Source organism: Dromaius novaehollandiae, chromosome W (genome assembly GCF_036370855.1).
Source record: "Dromaius novaehollandiae isolate bDroNov1 chromosome W, bDroNov1.hap1, whole genome shotgun sequence".
Taxonomy (NCBI): Eukaryota; Metazoa; Chordata; class Aves; order Casuariiformes; family Dromaiidae; genus Dromaius; species Dromaius novaehollandiae.
This window is the reverse complement of record NC_088130.1, coordinates 55,339,996-55,358,299: the sequence shown is the minus strand read 5'-3', so window position 1 is coordinate 55,358,299 and position 18,304 is coordinate 55,339,996. Positions and strand designations below refer to the sequence as shown.

Sequence of the window (18,304 nt, the reverse complement as noted above, 5' to 3'; positions counted from 1 at the left end):
GGTTACCAGCTCGTGTCTTGGAAGCTGGAGAGCAGCATCAGTGTGATACGGTGCCCAGGTAATGAGCTTGGCAGCACCATGGCCATCCTTCTTCTGATTCCAGGGCTCCATTCACTCAAGCATGTAGGCAATGTATGGCATCGCACAGTATGGATAGGCTCGGAGTTACATGGTGGTTTGGACCATCTATTTTTTGCAAATTAAAGCCTTTGAGAAAGGTGAGAGCGGCAATCTATCAAGTACTGGAAGAACAAGATGAAGAGGTTTAGAAATGACCTTCAACAAGCAAAGCCAGTGACAAAAAGCTAGTAAAAGTCTCAGGATGAGAACAAAAGTCCACTCGGCAGTTGGCCAACATGAAGCCCATGCACATAAATAGCAGCTAAGTAACATCTGGTTTTGCACTGGCTCACTGCATCAGGGTGTGCTTCATCTCTGAAGAAGAGTTAAGTGAAACCACCCATAACTCAGAATATTTTAAGACATTACATATGAACTCAACCAGTATGAGAAACTGGGGCTTGTTTATGCACTTCATCACTCATCCTGAAATAAAGTATTTGCAACACTACTTCTAAAAAGTTTTTAAAATGTCTCATGAAAGATCAAACTTTCAAAATAATATTTCAGAAGTTTCAGGGAACTTGGAACTTCTAGTTCTTTCCTGCCTAGTGCTGAGTATCTTGTTTTTATGAAACCTGAGAGCTCTTACACAAACCTGTTGTAAAATGCTGTGATAGAGGATAATCCTGCCGGTTGGTGTAGTTTTACAAGCTAATTAAAACTAAGTTTAGATTATGGAGCATACTTCATGCAAATGAATGCCAATTCACCCAATGAATGTTGGAATTCTTGATCAGAAAAAATCTTGATGGTCACTGCTAATGTGCAGCCACCTCTGGGGCAAAATAAAACAGTACTTATCAGGAACACTAATTGGCAGTTTCGTGTGCGAAAAGAAGTAGAAAATCCCCCCTGCAGTTGGAGTTAGAAATCCGATAGGAATTTGTTGACTGTAAAGTAATTGACACCATTAGTTAAGGCAGAAATGTAATGACTTAATAGCTGGAGGCATTTGTGTGCTTATCCTATTGAAAAATCAGCCCCTTCCATGACACCTAGAAAAAAAAAATTGTCCTCAGGTATATAGGAATAAATATCCCCACAGATTTAACCATCACTGAAAATTAGAGCAGATACAGAGTCCTACACTCAAGTCTTTTCTTTGTCAGCCACTTAGGAAAAAGGAGGAACATCCAGTCGGTTAGCACACCTTGCATTCCCTGTCTCCAGTCTAGCAAGTGCAGTGGCAGAGCATAGAACTGATGAACCTACATGCTGAAGATTAAATTTTATTGAACAGGGAAGGTTGCTCCCACTAAACTCCCTGAATCAGTCTTTTCTACCAACCAGCTGAAATCTCCACATCCCTGCTAAGCTTCCTATGACTGAAATGAATCAATTACAGCAGAGGTGTTTTGAAAATCATAAGGTCACTGCATTTACTCCATTATTGAAACCAGGGTTCAGGACTTGGAAGTCTTTGTCTACGAAGTTTTAAAAAAGAGAAGAACAGAATCAAAAGGGCACCTTTTTATCTGCTTTGCCTCCCATTTGTCACTTCCTATGTTAATTCCTCCTGCCATCTATTTATAACTTCCTTGTATGAACTGTGAGACCACAAATGCATATGACCCAGTTAGCACGTATACAATTGCTTCAAAGATTGTGTTACTAACCTTCTTGGTTTTCTAGGTCGTAAATTCAGATCCTATTTTTACATTTGCCTTTGTTCTATTTAGGAAAATGAGCAGCCCACTTGAAGCAGAGTGTATGAATTACACAACAGTTGTAATCTGACTTCCGTATAATCTGCTGTGTTGAAAGGGAGTTTCTGTGCTCTGCACCACTTCTCTAAATGCAGCTTTTCTGCCTCCTTACTTAAAATGCACAGCCTAAGGAACATGCTGAGGGCAAGAAAGCAGGGGCAGCCACAGCTGTAACCGAAGCAGAGAATGGTTATCACACCACGTGGCCTGGCCAGCGTTAGTGTTAGTGGCTGATAAATCTCCCGATCTCCCCAAATCCACATCTCCACAGTGGCAGGGAAATTTGAGCATAGCAAATTCTTCTGTTGACTGGTTCTAGAGGTTCCTACAAAGTTTCCATAGTCAGTCTCCGTGCCATCTTCTCAAGTCTCCCCTCAGAGACTCTGTAGAAAAACTGGCCTGATGTGCATACATACATATTATGGAAATGTACTTTAAAGGCTCTACTCAAAACTGCATGCCACAGTGCTGTGCCTAGCAAAGCAAAATGAGTCACCATGACCAAGTTGTGCCTGGAATACAAAAAGGATACAAAGGGCAGTTGTATTAAGGCATAGGAATTATGTCATAATGTTATATGTATCATTAGATTAAAGTTAACTTTACTGCATATTTTACAGTGCAATAAGAACCTCACACAATTTAGACTGTTTTTATGGAACTCATTATTACAGTGTTTCTGCCTGGTATGACATGGTCATGAACAACCAACACATTTTCTTTCCATTGCAGCAAGAGATTTTATAGTTTATAAACTGCTCCTTTTCTACAAGTCCATCTCCTGTTGAGTGTGACAGGATTCAGCACAGCTCAAAATAGATACTGGTCAGCAATGCCTAGGTGAGCTACCAGAAGGTAAATAGAAGCTACACACAGCTCACTGCAAACGCTTCAGGAAATGGCCCGTGAACAGTGTCTGCTTTCTATTTTGGTGTCGCTGTGTCACAGGTTAACACACGGTGCTATGACTCAGTTTTATACAGCATCTCCTGCGTGTCCCTGGCCTGGTATCAACTTTGGCAGAACAGGTAACTTAGAAGGCAAAATGGACATTGTTAACAATACCATCAACAATCCTGGAACATCTTATATTATATTGCGCTGTACTGTGCATGTGTTGCTACTGTTTGCACTGATGAGATTCACTGTTACCAGGTGGCATTTATTAATCCCATCTGAAGAAGCTGTCATCCCTACTAGTTAGGGCACCTTCTGATTGAGCAGTCTTTCATTGGAACTGAGTTTAATAAAAACTGAAAAAGCTTAAAAATCATCATGTTACAAGCAAGAACTTCAAAAACAAGAAACGATGCAGCTTTGTGAAAATAGTCAGATGTAATTTTAAATACATTTAAATACATACATTAGTATGATTAACATAGCATTCAACAGACAGCCTGACTGGAAACTGGCCTGCTTCTATCAGCCTACACCAAAAAACTTCTTTTGTTTGAAGAAGCAAGTATTAGCGTTTTACTTGAAGTACTTTAGAGTCTGATGGTGCTTGTGCTTGTGACCTCTGAAAATACAACATCGTTACTGGTGCACAACTATGTCCAAATATATATCCAGGCATTATATGACCCTTAGCAGAATAATACTTGAGCATTTCCTGGCCACTCATCACATTTCCAGATTTTTGAAAATATTCATGTTTCTGTTTGAAGCATGAAATGAACTGTAGCTATACCATTCTGCATGCAATGTACAGGGGCTAAGATTCTTTTCAAGCAACATTCTCAGGGCTCTTTTTTTAATCTATAAAGTGTCAGGCAGTAATTCCATCTATCTGTAGATATTACATCTATACAAAAGCTTTTGCCGGTTTGTTAATTTTTTTTAGAATGGAAAGATCGTTCAGAACTAGTAAGTAGGGACAGACATGTCCTTCAGTACTACCTTTTTCTATTGTCAAAATTGCTTATTTTGTAAGTTTCAGTCTTGCCCTTATCTCTTCTTCTAGTGTTTAAAGAATGTCATCTCTGTTATTTATCTATTGTGAACAGCCTTGCTTGAGCCTCCTACAAATCAACCCACTTTCAGAAAAAATAATAATGTGGTTACTGCTTTGAATGTTATTTCATAAGTGTCATTGTCATGTGGCATTTGAAAGCCTAAATATGTTACAATGGTAGACTTTTTTTTTAATGTCTATAGCGAATTTGAACTTAGACATGAATTTTCTTTCTTGACTACATTGGTTCAGTATTAGTACTATTTTCAGAGTATGAATCTTTGCAAAGTCTCAGGGAACCATGAAGGGAACCATGCATAAAACTTGGAAATGAAAATATTTTTAGACAGGCTTTGTTCTGATTTAAATTAAAAACGTATATTATTAAACTTTTCAGAAATGGAACACTCTCCAAAAGATTTTTTTTTCCTCAGAATAATCAAATACTTTCTAGATAATTTTTTTCCACAACTAAATGCCTGGGCTACTCTTGTCTCCTGTCTATTCCTAGTCAATGCAGAATGGTGAATCATGCAGACTTTGGTCATTCAGATTCAGGGTACTTGAAACAAATAGAGGTCAGGTATGACTGACTCATGGCTCTGGTGCCTGAAGCATAACATCTATTAATAAAAATATAAATACATAATATCAATATAAAAACATATATTAAGATATAATCCTCAAAGCATTTACAGTCTAAACAGACAGGAGTCCCTTCAGGCCCCAACCTCATACTTGTGAACTCTTGTTTTCTTACAGTGTTATGTTTTGGAAAGTGGTAAGGTAAATATCTTGAGATCAAATAACCCTCTCTGGTGAATCAAAACAAAAGGCTGGGACAGCATGACCCTTACCTTAATCATGGAATTTTATAATACTATAAATGCACTCACAGGGCCTGATTCTACTCTCAGATATATTAACTTTAAAATTATATATTATAAATTCAAGACTAATGAAATTATAACAGCTGTGGTCAGAATTATTATACTTAAATAATATGCGTTGGCATCTATTTTAAGTCTTGCATAATGTACATATATTTGATAATGATAAATTTCCAAGCATAAGCACAGCATAAGGTAAGTAAGCATTAAATGCTAAATCTGTGCTTTATGAAGATATGTTTAAGTGTTTTTATACAAATGATCAGCTTCTCTTAGCTATGCTTAAAGAGCTGCTCTCAGCCATTCTTAAATGTTTCTAATAAAATAGTTTCTTTCTCACCTTTTTTGATTTAAATTCTTAATTTAGTAGAAGATGATTTTTCACTCACTATCAATCCATTTCACTGCTCAGTAATGTTCATTGAATTTAACAGGAAAAACTGGAGAACAATGACTTCATTTCATACAGATCACAGAGTAGATATCAGCTACAAATGATTTTCAGTCATGCTGAGCTACACATATACCCACAGAGAGTCTTGATAACTCACCACTAAATTCCTGAACTACATGATTCTTTCTGAAGGTGTATCACTTTAATAAAATATCAGAAGTATTTTATTTTTAGTATAATGTTGAACAGTCACCTTGAGTTGGCTTTGGCAATACAGCAAGCTAGGTCAGGTTAATTCATGGATAGTTGATGCAAAATTTAACAGTATCCCTTTTGTGTCGCTGTTGCACATTTAGCAAAGTCCCTTCTGACAGCAGCAATTTTTTCCAAAGTCCGCACCGCTAAAACATACCTTCAGCTGAACAGCAAGAAAATGTGATTCATACTGAGATAAACCTGATAGAGCCATCTAAGTATAAAAACAACCTTCTCAAAGCACTACAAGTACTGCTTATAGGGGTGCAAGCTAACTTGAAATAAAATGGACATAAATGTGTCCAAAGAAGAGAGCTGCAATAACCTGATTAAACCATGTTTTATACTGATTTATTTAAACACTTATAAAAACAAGCATAGATTAGCCTCAGTGTCTGACAGTGTTACAATGCAGTATGATACATTTTTAGACATATTTATTTAAAGTTGCTTATAACAGAAGGAGTTTTTAATCATGTAACTTGTTTTTTTAATTTGCTTCTTTAAAAAAAAAAAAAAATCACCCTGAGCAGAGCACAAGCAACCTAAGCCTGAAATAGGCTTGGATACAATTAGTTTCAACCACCAGTTTAACAGGTCCCACTTGCTGGTAGAGCTGCAGGAATTATCTAGGTGTATATAAAATATCATTATTGATTTGCAATATTTTTAGTAGGTAATGTTGACTGTTACCACCTTCAGAAACAGTAACATACATCTTCAGCTGTTTTAAACCCAGCTTTTTTGTGTAATTCTCACAAAAGTCATTATTTAGAAAAAGGTAGAACAATATTCACTGAAAAGCTACATTTGCCATCTCCTTTCTTTAGGACTGAGAATTGCATAGGGTATTGATAAAAGGTTAAAATCTCCTCTCATATACACCAATAAAAGTCAGAAATCATTTGAAAGACAAGGGAGCAGCTGAGTTTTCCTGTGTCCAGACTGAATATAACAAGAATCCAACTCTTGTTGCTTGTTAATTCCTGTAGAAAACATGAATGTGTTTCCAAAGCCTAGGACTGGTGCAGATATCTCAAATGTTTGGAAGAATCATTTAATCAACACCTAGGTTCTTTTATTTTTTTTTTAGCCTCATGAAGAAAAAGGTTGGTGTTCTCTCTAACAATAATGAAATAAGCAATCACATGCCATTAATCAATGCTATTTCTCAATGAGTTATTTCCTGTGTTATTAGGATAGGGCACCACCCTTCAAGTTCCAAGCAGGAGCTATATAACAAAATCTCAAGCAGAATTACACAAAACTCAAGGATCAAAGCAAGATCATTTGTATTGGCATTGTTCCTATGATTCGTTTTCCTGTGTTCATTGCTGAAACTGGGGGGGGGGGGGGGGGGGACGTGTAGACTTTGCTGCATGCTGCAAACACTCAGGATGCAGTAATGTTTTCAAGGAAAGTTTGCAATTACATATGGCAGCACTTACAGTGTCTATAAGTGACAACACAAGTAATTATGGGTCTATTAAAATTGAGCCTTTTTGCCTGATTGTTTATTTGCCTGAGCAGAGTGGACATTTCCACTGCAGAACAGAAACACTGGATTTATTTAAGCCCAGAAAAGTCGCCTTGGGACTGATTTGGAATCATCTCCCAGTCTGATAGTAACACATTGATAAATATTGTAAAAATGCATGTCAATTGGGCACATGCATACACTGATTTCATTAAGTTTGTATTTCTCTAGTTTGCTTAATAGAAAGCAAATATGAATAATGTCAGAATCAGGCTACACAACCTGCTCTGTTTACCTGTCGTCCATTAGACCAGTTAAAGACAGAAAAGAGACTTTGAACCAAATTTCTGCTTGACAATACAGATTAGTTGCTTCTTGTTGCCTTCTTTAGGTTTTGGGAGCATGTGGGATACAGATTTGGTATCTATCATAGGGCTACGGTGATGCTCTTCTTTCAGACTTAAATTTAGAGTCCAGAATGACTTTCTGCACTTAGGCATGTAGAATTCATGCATGTGAAATGAGCTCACGTTTCCTTTGAGGAAGAAGGGAAAGCATTGCACAGCCTTGGCACAGCTGCCTTGTAGTTGGATCACTTGCCCCAGAAATAGCAGGTATGGGCTCAAGTCTACTTTTCTGTCTCTGAAAGCAGCATGGCAAAATGTCCACATAAAAAGCAACAGTTTTGTTACCTTTGTGAGCTGAGCAGACAGACTCTTATCTATGGTTAAGCCTAGGCTTTACTGTTTTTTATCCTATTTGCACAGAAGAAGGTAATTCTACCGCCAGCTAAAGTTGCAGGCTTTGTTTTGCTATTTCTAACATATGGCAAGTTCTCCCAGACCTTGGCAGATGCACTCTTAAACCTAAATTGTTAACTGAAGTAAAAAAAGTTTAAAAAATAACTTCTTTTTTGCATCATGAAATTCAGTAGTCTATATCGTCATGCTGTGCAATACAGACATGACATAAATACAGAAAATTTTCTTCCATTTGTAGATAATAATGTCTATGTAGGAATCTATCACAGCAAATCTTTTCTACAACATTCTCAGTGCACAGCAACAGAACAGATAGACCTTGAGTCTCACCCCTACTTCACATTTTTTAGATTAGGCAAGGCCCCACGCTTTCTTCAATTAGTATGCTGTGGTTTGGGTCTAACCCCAGATGACTAACATCTTGGTGGAACTATTTTCAGTCAAAGGATTACACTACCTCCTAAATACTAATCCTACCACGTCCACTTTGTGTCACAGCCCCAAACCAAAGGAGGGGGACAGCTGCCAGCGTTCCTCCTGCAATGTCTGTGTGAGCACCCCAGTCCAAAATGCTGCCAATGTTCACTCTTCCTGGCATTTGAGAGACTATTGTGGGAACTGTACGGCCCTTGAAACAGCACCTTCACACACAGAGCTTCTGTTTCCTCATGCCATGTTTCCAACATCACCCCAGTTGCCTGTTATTTTTCTGGGAAGAACCCTCTTGGCTTTTACCTACCACTAAAGTACAGGTTTCTGTTAATAAGATGGCAATGCATTTAACCAGCAGCCCCACTAGTGCTGCCGGTAAGCAGGCTGGATTAGGTGCAATAGGAAGAGCACTCCTTGTCTCCTTCCATTTCAGAAGCAAAATTAATGCTTCACTAGGCTCTGAATTGTCGAGATATACTTTGCTGTTGCTTTAACATTCAAGGGTCAATGACTGTAGCCACCCTCCTGTCCTCAGACCTCTCCATTTAGGACCCATATGGGTCCCTGCTTAATGTGTTGTTGTGTTATAGATCTGACTTTGAGGATCTGTTTCTCCTTGAGCATTGCAAATGGAACCAAGGGCCAGTTTTAGGTTTTGGACTCCATTATGGAGATCATATGCCTAAACATATAGAACTGCAAGCCTCAGCATTTCAACACTTCAATTCCCTTTTGTGTGTAGGCCTAATTTGCTGTACATCTCTTAAAGTCCAGAGTACTATGTCAGTAATGAGTTCAGAAACACTGACCAAATTATTGTGTCTGACAAATACGTAAAAAAACCCTTCTCCCTGAAAGAACAATCTTAACTTTTACACACAGAAGAAATCCTGGCATGTTTTCTGTTTGGGATTTCAAGTCAAACACAGTTTTTTCATCTGGACTTGAAGAAAACAGCTGGACCTAAGGAAGTTGTCTCTCCTCCTATCACTAGTAGAGAAGTGTATGCGGTGCCCATGTTTATATGCACAAGGCAAAGGCAAAGAAACATGCCTTGACTTAGACTTGTAGGTGTTGTGTTACTGAAGACACTAACAGTGATGTGACTTTGATGCACACCACTCTCATTTGCTTAGGCACTTCCCTGCACAGCCTGCTGGCCATTATGAATTTCATGTTTAAACATAACCTCTCTCAATTCAATAGATGTAAAGCCTCAGAGGCAGCAGAGCACGGTGGCTTAGGTTTGCCCATCTAACCGTAGACACATACCTAAGGCACATAAATTAGTATACTAGTCACTCTCCATCCTCTGCACAGCCAACAGAGTCAGCTAGGGGCAACTGCAGGGGATCAGTCAGATCCTAAGTGGGCTGAAATACCTTCTGGAGGTACTTGCCTCTCTCCAGTAATTAGACATGTGGTAAGTGAGCTCCCAGTTTAGATGCCTCCGATAAATGTAGTTTACGTGGAATGAATCTGGGCCCATGTGCTATATCAGGTTAAGTTGACAACACACCCAGACCTAACATGGAAATTCAGAATGTTATGCATAGTTTGTAAATTGGCACTGTGATGCCTACTTCCCCTTTGTAGCTTTAGCCTCAAGAATTTGAATGAGATCTACCCCGCTGTAACACTTGCCAAGTCCACATCCAGATTGTCTTAATTAAAAGCAATCATATTAGATAAATACAGGTAAAGACACATCAGATAAAAGAAATCAGATAGAAAGAATAATCCTAAATATGCCTCAGGTTAATATTACTCTGAAAATTGCTAAGTAGGCTAAATAATGTGGATTTCATTCTTATTGTGCCTGTAACATGATGACAAAGCTTTAGTTCTAAGCTCCTTGTCTGAGAAAAGTCACCTTCTTCCTTTTGTCTGTCTGGTACCCAGGTGCTTGGAGACATTTGTCCTTGGTAAGCTCCTTCTTTGCCAGCTATGCAAAACTACATTTAACTCCAAGTCAGTGCTGTGTTTCATACTGGCTAGTTTTCAAGAGAAATTGTAAAGATTTAGGACCATTTCCTCTAACCAAACCAACGCTGTTGCATGAATGACTGATTGTTTTCTTTTTCCTCCCCCGAAAGTTCTTTGCTCAATATAAACACACTTTAACGAGTGACTTCCACAAAGAAAGTTAATTTGGCAAGGCTCTGCTGTGACTGTGTTGGAGAAAGATACTTTGGCATTCCATGTGTGAGCTAAAACTCCTAGCATAAAGCAGTTAACATGCCTCCATAAAGAAAGGGATCCAGGCATAATATGCACAGCGCATTTATGAGGTTGAGCAGCAGGACTAGCTGTAGACACAGGCAAAGGCAGACACCTCGGGCAGCTTTCTGCAGCCCGTGGCAGAGCAGCCGCAGAGCCACTGTACACATCGCACTGGAAAGGCAGGTTTATTGTTCCTGCTGCCCCTACCAACAGAAACAGGATTTGACAGGGAATTCAGAGACTTTTGCCAAAAACCAAGCTCCCTCCCCTCTCTCTTGCCTGCCCCTGCAGCAGCAAGAGTAGCAAATCCAAAGCTTTTTCCTCACTGCCTGTCTCAGCTCCACCTCTCCCCCAAATGGCTGGAGCAGCCTAGCCATGGCCCATCATCACGGTGTGGCAAACTTCGGTTTTGTCCACATGGCTGAGACATCTTAAGGCAGCTCTGCCTAGAAGCAGCCCATCTGAGTAAAGATGTGAAGAGAAAGTTTTAAGATTAAAATCAGAGTCTAGAGCTAGATCCAACCAATGAAGGGAAGAGCCCCTGTGAGAGAAGATGAGCAGGAGCCAGAAAGGGTAATGGTAAAGGGAAGAAGAGTGCCGACCCAGTGCCCAGCTCAGAGCAGTGTCATTCTGGAGGAGAGACCTAAGGAAGTGTCCGACTGCAGAAAATCCTGGGCAGAGGCAGAATCAGATGATCAGACGTCAAGATTAAATGTCCTGATCTGGGAGTTGGAGATATAAGTGTGTGGGAGTCCATTGGGAAAAACATGGTGTCAAATGGACTTCTGCAAAAATATCTGGAGAATTGATCTTGCTTACTACTTCAATTATATAGCATTAGTCTAAATCATATTGTCATTTAAATCTATGCAGGTGCACTTGCCTTAAAACTGTGGTAGGCTATCTGACTAAGTACAATTATGACCTTTAGATACAGCTCCTGAATTTCGAATATAATACAAAGATCTGTACTCAGCAGACAATTAAAATTTGAATATATGCAAAAGCAAGCTGTTCCCAGACCTGCAATTAAATAGCTAACTGGATTAGGAGACGCTTTGTTTCTGTGAACAAGTTCTTCTACTGAATCATTTTGGCTTTCATCAGCATATCATAACATACAGAGTTTCGGGAAACAAGGTTGTCTGGGAAAATCTAGCCAAAGCTTTTGTACAAGTAAAGGGTCAGTCTATCTACAAAAAAGTAGACTGCATGCAGAGATACTTTTATACCAAAATGTTTTATGACTAAGGAATGAAGTTATATAGTCAAATACATCTCCATTTTTAATGACCAACTTTCAGGTTTTACATGCACATGGTCTATAGAACCATACCATTATTATACTTACCACAGCTGTCCCTCATCTCTTCTTTAGTTACTGATGATAACTTATATCCTAAGTAGCTGTCTTCCCATTTGTGGGTCAGATTCATCTCACCAATATGAGCCATAGGAAAGGTACACATCCAAGCTAAACTACTCTCTGTCTTAGGGGAGAGACGGGTACTTCCCAGGAACATCACATCCTACCTATCCTAGATACCTTTTCCCCAAAGGGATGAATTGCCCTCTTCTGCCACAGAGTGTGGAGAGAACCTAGACAGCCAATTTTGGACCAGATGACTAACTTGCTGGTGACTGAGGTGAATCCCAGCCTATGCTTGCAGCTGGTAGAACAACGGGCCCTAATTTTTATGTGATCATTAAACAACAAAATTACTATTTAGAAGTCAAAAACAGTGCAACATAAAGAGATATTATTTTATTTATGATATGCTAATTTAAAAACTAGCTTACATATTTTAGAAAATGTCTCTAGCCTTTCACTAGATTCCATCAAGGAACTATTCTCTCACACTGCTCCTCATCTCGATTTTCTTAAAGCATCCATCTTCCTGTCTGTTCCTCCATAATCTCCCCACATTTTGACCAAAACTCTGCTTTTCTGCAGCTGCTGTCAACCTGAGAAACATTCTTATCTATATTTCGTTACTGCTGTGACCAATTTGAAATCTGAAGACTTGTTTTTTTTTTAAAAAAAATCTTCTCGGAGTATAATTTCTTTCAATAACTTTTTTTTATCTTCTCTAGAGTGCTTGCAAGATCTGTTTTTACAACTGTATTTTGTTATAGTATATTTTTCTTCATTTAATTCAAAGGTAATTCAAAGGCCAATGAAAGAATCTGGTCTCTCCAGCTTTGTAAAATACATTCTTTATAGCAGAGCAAGTTAATTTTATATCATATTACTGTGACTAATCTGTTGATTCTTAATTTAATACAGTAGAAGCTGATCATCCTGTCAATAGTTAAAACTGTAATGAAGCAGTTTCTGCTTTAACCTCTACTTTCATCTTCTAAAATATCCACCTTTGGGCTGAAAAGTTCCTCTTCTATGTATGAGCTTGTAGCTGATTTATTTAAAATTAATTTTAAAACTTCCCTGTTAGTAGAATTACAGCTGTAAAGGCTGATGCTGGAAACTTAAATTTTAACAAGCTCCGAAGATGGCACAACCTCCACTTTGCACCTTGGTGACAAAGATTCCATGAAAAGGAAAGTTGCAGATGCCACGATACCCTCATTGCCAGTACAAAATGCTTTTGTATAATGAGATATGATTTGCTAAAAGCTCCACAATATGACCTAATAGTGTTTATCCCTTTGCAATATTGAATGCAAATTTTTATGTCAAACCTTTCTAACAAACAAGTTTTAAAATTACTTCAGTCACAAACTTGGTGCCAGGGTCAGAACCAGTAAAGTAGGAATTTACCATTTATGTACAAGCACTAGTAACATTTTAGGCACCTGGGAAGGATTAATATCATTGAGTTTTAGATCTCACAGAAGTGTCAAGGCTGCCAACAAAATCAGCGGACAGAAACAGACATCTCCAGACAGTGATTCAGATCTGAGGTGGGCTGAATAACCCTCCCTGAGGGTGTCTGTGTAGGGAACTGTAGAAAAGCGAGAGCGACAACATTCCTCATGTAGGTGCCAAAGCAAGACATCAGAAAGCTACAGGGTATGAACCCCACTCTTGGGCAAGATGCAAAAATAGCACATAGGGGGGGAATCTTTGCATCTATCTTCAGACATATAAAAAGTAAGTGTCTGTGCTCAACTCATCTTTTCAGCTCTCATTATAGCAGTGGAGAGAGAGAGGGGAGCAATTTCGAAGTGTGAACTGTTCTTTTCTAAGAGAGGTGCATAACATAAAAGATAAATTAATCACCCTCCAGATGTATCCTTTTCTTGCTATTAGAAAAATATAGTGAGCCTAAATGCCTTAGTTTTAGGTAGATAAAAATAAATAAATGGTATCAATTCAAAGTTTAAAGTGTTCATTAACATAATTAGAGTACCTAAGACAGCAGCTAAAAAGAGAAGAAAAACACCTAATTTACTGGGACACCAAGACACAAAATGCATGAAAAGATCTCCTAAGCACAGACTGTAAATTAGGACTCCTGTCACTCACAGCTGAGTACCCCAGCCTTTAGATTCTTGTAGAAAAAGTAAATCTTCTACAAAATCCTATTTTTTTTAAAAAAAGGAAGTTGACTGGAATTTCTATAGCTCATGCTGAGATCACTCATGTCCTTTGGGCTGCACTGCCCATCCATGTTGAGGAGGGTCAGAGTGCCGTAACAGACTGTGCTTTCCATTTCAGTCACACTCTTCAGTGTTCCTGTATTTCAGTAGGTCTTACAGAGGAGCCAGATCAAGGCATGATCAATATACACAAAGCAGAACTTCAGTGACTGAAGGAAATGTGCAGGGATAGCCAGCCACTTAGCCATGGGTTTTGAAGATTTTGCCACTTTTGGATACATGACTTACAGTCTGCCTACATCTTGTTTTAGGCATCTGCATCCTTTTTTAAAATTTGATCTTTGGCTATACTCCTCTTCTTCTCCTAAGGATCTGTGGTGAGACATCTTATATACAGAAGCGATGTTTTCTTCAAATCATCGTCATCCTCCTTAATCTCTAGGATAAACTACATTTGTAAAGTCCTATGTCAAGCCATAGTTCTAGACATATTCTGTGCTTAAGGCAGTTAATAGCCCCTTACTGCACAACATACATAACAGCACGACACTGCAACAACACATTACAACAGTTGGTAGTAGCCAAGGCATTTCTTATCATGAACATAGATACCCATCTGTCATAGTCGTTTTACACAGAACTGCCATATTTCTAAACGTGACTACCACAGAGGAACTACAAATTAATGTGTCATTTTTTCTGAGATAAATAGAAAGACTTTTGTTGCTTTTAATTCCATTTTCAATTCCACTGAATTTGTTTAATTGATTTAAAACTCCATTTAAACAACTTTTATTTAAATTAGTATTTTTATTGTACTGTTCAGTACTCAACTGGTATTTTAATAGAATAAATTGGCTTGTAATAGTGTACAAAACAGGACTGCTTTTATGCTAAAATTCCAGCGAACTTTCCTAAGGAGCATATTTGTCGAAGCATCGTTTTGTAATTTATGTTCCTCAGGGTAAGTAAAAGACAGAAATACAGTTAAAAAGATTATGAGAAGTGAGTACTCTTCAGCTAGAACAAGCATTGAAAAGTTGAGAATGAGATAAAAATAAGTTCAAAGAACTGGTCAGCTGAGGTGACACTGAGGGGAAAAAAAAAAAAGTCAGCCCAGAAATTTTGTACTAGTTCTGAAGCAGAATTTGCAGAATTTGCAGCAGAAGTTTCTTTTACGATGAAGAAAAGTCAAATATTCTTTTTAAATGAGAGGGCTAATGATTGTATTTCTTAGCATCATTGTAACTTTAAATGGTGAAGAATTATTCCTTATGGTCAAACTGTTATTCGTAGGCAGGAACCCCAACACGTGATAATCTGTAAGGTGAAAGGTGTGGTAAAACGATCTAAGAAACACAGAAGAACTTTACTCCTTTTTTGAAACAGATAGATATTTTTTGAGTCAAGAAGATTAGAGGATTCCAGATTTCTCCTTGACAGATAGATATTAAAAATTTGCTCCTCATAAAAATGCCTAAATTACCAGTTAGACTGAAGCACACACATCATATCAACAGTGCATTGTCTCTATCTGTGTACAAAGGATTTCACAGGAGGCTAAAAACTTTGAGGAGAAAAAAATAAAAACAATTCAGCAAAGATGGTTATCACAGCTGAGATAATGTGGTCTCAGAGAGGGACTTTGCAATCTTACTGTAGACCACTTAAAAAAATCTCCACATTAATTGTTTTTCTGCCTTTTGGTCTCTCATGAAAACATTTAATTATGGAACTATTTGCTTACTTAATTAGCCTTCTGACATTCCTTTTCAATAGAAGAAGTCAATACACTAATTGAAAATAAATTATAAATCAACAGAGAGCCATATAAAGGACACAAAATTTAATGAAAAGCTCATTTGTACTACAATTTCTGGTGATAGCAAAGAGAGACCGAAAAGTGTTTTTGTTGCTTTTTTTTTAAATGGTTTCCTTAGATACTGTATGTCAGTAGATCAAATTTTATCCAAATTCAACCTCATCTGTTATTGCCACAAATAATGAAATTTCCTTTATTCTTCTGGGTTTTGATCAGGATCAAAAGCAAGACAGCGGAATAAAGCATCCAAATTTTATTTACTGGTTAGTTCTAGAACATGTTTGAAAAGATTTAGACATTTTAAGTAAAATTTTATAGGTAAAACGTAATGGCTCTATACAAATGAGCACTAATCCCTTCATATGAACAGCCAATATTCAAAACTATAAAAACAAAGATATGTATAAATTACTTATACTACAAAAGCAGTAAGTCAGAGCTCACAAGCTTATTTTTAATGTATAACTACAGGAACAAGTGGCTGCTAGGTTGTCAGCATAAAGTCATTTTCTGAGCAGCCTATTAACAACTTTCAGTAATCATGAGATGTACAAAGTAACTGACTTGTCAGAATTAATTATCAGCTCTGGTTCTATTTTAATCTCTGTCCATAGACACATAGATGTAGCAAAGATTAACATATTGTTTTTAGATTTTTTTTTATTTTACCTTTTTTCTTGTGTGAGGATATCTGATAAACTGAAGATGCTGCTATTCAAAATGCTGCTATTAAAGATGCAATTTATGTACAGTCCTGGCTTACATGGGACAAATCAATCTTCTGGATTACAAGGAACAAGTCAATCTTCTCATTCATTCACTGTTCAGAAAAGAAAGATGTATAATTCAGTGGAAGCAGTTTTCATTTGATTTTTTCAGAGCTGATCCACCTGAGAATATTTTTTACTTTCTTAAATGAGAGCAGTTATTGGGAATGGTCTTTTTTTATATCCTTAATAATATAAAAGAGGTCACAGTTTCCCAAGTGCTAAGTGCAAATCTTGTATCATTAATCCCAGTCTGACTTCTAGTCTGCTTCTCTCAGTAGCTATCAAAACCACACAAGTTTACAAATAAGCACTATGATATGTGTAAATCTATGAAACTGTAATGAAATATTCTGCACTTTTAAATATAGAACAGCCTTGCTATCCTGTTCTGAGGATAAATCTAGTCCTTTAAGAACACAATCTGGCAAGTAAATTATGGAGAATTCATAAAAGACTGAGCACAATTCCCCACTTCCTAGTTTCTCAGGCTTTGGTTTACTATTTTCCCTACAGCTGAAATAAATCAACCAACTGAAATGCTGGGCCAGATCCTGGATCCTGCTGAGATTGCTTAAGTAGTTTCTTGGCAGCACCAGTGGAGGAGAAGGAGGAGGTGGAAGCATGGATGAGGGAAAAGGGGTACAGGCAGAGCCAGGATAGCAGGATCAGCCTGGGGTATCTGCAGGAAGACTCAGTTGAAGGCTACTTGCTGTGGGTTAAGTTTAGCAGCCCCTCAGCCGTGGTGAAGCAAAGGTGGGTTATCTTTTCAAGGTATAATGTGGCAAGTGTCCATGGTCCAACTGACAATGCTTAGTTTTTTATATTAAAAAGAAAAGAAAAGCAAATTTGTTATTCAGATTGAAAGTCAGGACCTACAGTAGTTGACAAGGAGATAAACTGGGTTCATTCAAAGGTGATCCTCTTCTGATAGTACAGCTACAAACCTATCATAGACTTTTTTTTTTCCATAAACAAGTTGTGAATCTGCATGAGAGTAAAGTTAGGAGACTCTTCACAGTTCCATGGAAATGTAAGTGCCTGTTGTCCTCCCACCATTCAGTCTACCACTGGAAACTCTCCAATTGTCATGCATCAGTTTACAGAGAAATACAAACATCTGCAATTACTTAAAAAAACAAGACATGAAAAATAACAGGCTTCACAATCTAGCTAACCAGAATATCCAGAGATAAGCCAACAATGTTGCTATAAATGCAAAAAATACACGATTATCAATAGCATTCCACTGCCACTCTGGAGAAGAGTTAGTTCATGTAGTTAAACTGTATATAACAGAATCTGACAGCTTTAACATGCCTTATTCACACTAAAGCAATGCCTGGATCCTGCAGTCAGATGAAGACTTCATGATGCCATACAACACAATTGTGCTTTTATCCTTGTTTGATGACAAGCTACTTCCATTTAATAAGTATTGCCAAAAGCTGAGAATTCAAAGCTCATGCAGAATACCTGCAGATTAAAAGATATTAAAATTCCCCCCCCATTTCTATTTTCACAATCTTGAGAGCTAAAAATGTCCTTTTTAAAACAAGAGCTGAGATTCTCAAACCATATAATGATTCAAAACCAAGACTTGCACAGAAAAGCAAGAATCCTGATATCATAGCTGTGCAAACTATGCAACATGTAAGATTTTATTAGTATTATTATCATGATTCCTTTGTTTAAGTTGAAATGGTAGGATAAGACTTTGCAGTAAACATGGAACTGCTCTGTAATAAATTTGAAATATAGAACATGTCTGTGAGTCAGTACTCATAGAGTACTAATAATAGAGTAATAATAAGGACAGAAATTTTACTGTACAGTCAAGTTGGCTTACATTCTTTGTATGCATGAACTGATCTAGCTTAAGAGAGGTGCTGCAAAAATAAGTGCTGTGGAGAGAGCAGAGGCTCACAGCTGAAAGACA

The 18,304-nt window shown here is 37.7% G+C and overlaps 1 long non-coding RNA gene across 1 annotated transcript in view; it reads right to left on the bottom strand.

Moving 5' to 3' along the window:
* The window catches only part of LOC135324494 (uncharacterized), a 106,839-nt gene that overhangs the window by 39,928 nt on the left and 48,607 nt on the right, over positions 1 to 18,304 (bottom strand). Inside the window, exon 2 of the long non-coding RNA XR_010385867.1 lies at positions 16,268 to 16,418. This is a non-coding gene — a long non-coding RNA (uncharacterized LOC135324494). The remainder of the gene's footprint in view (positions 1 to 16,267; positions 16,419 to 18,304) is intronic.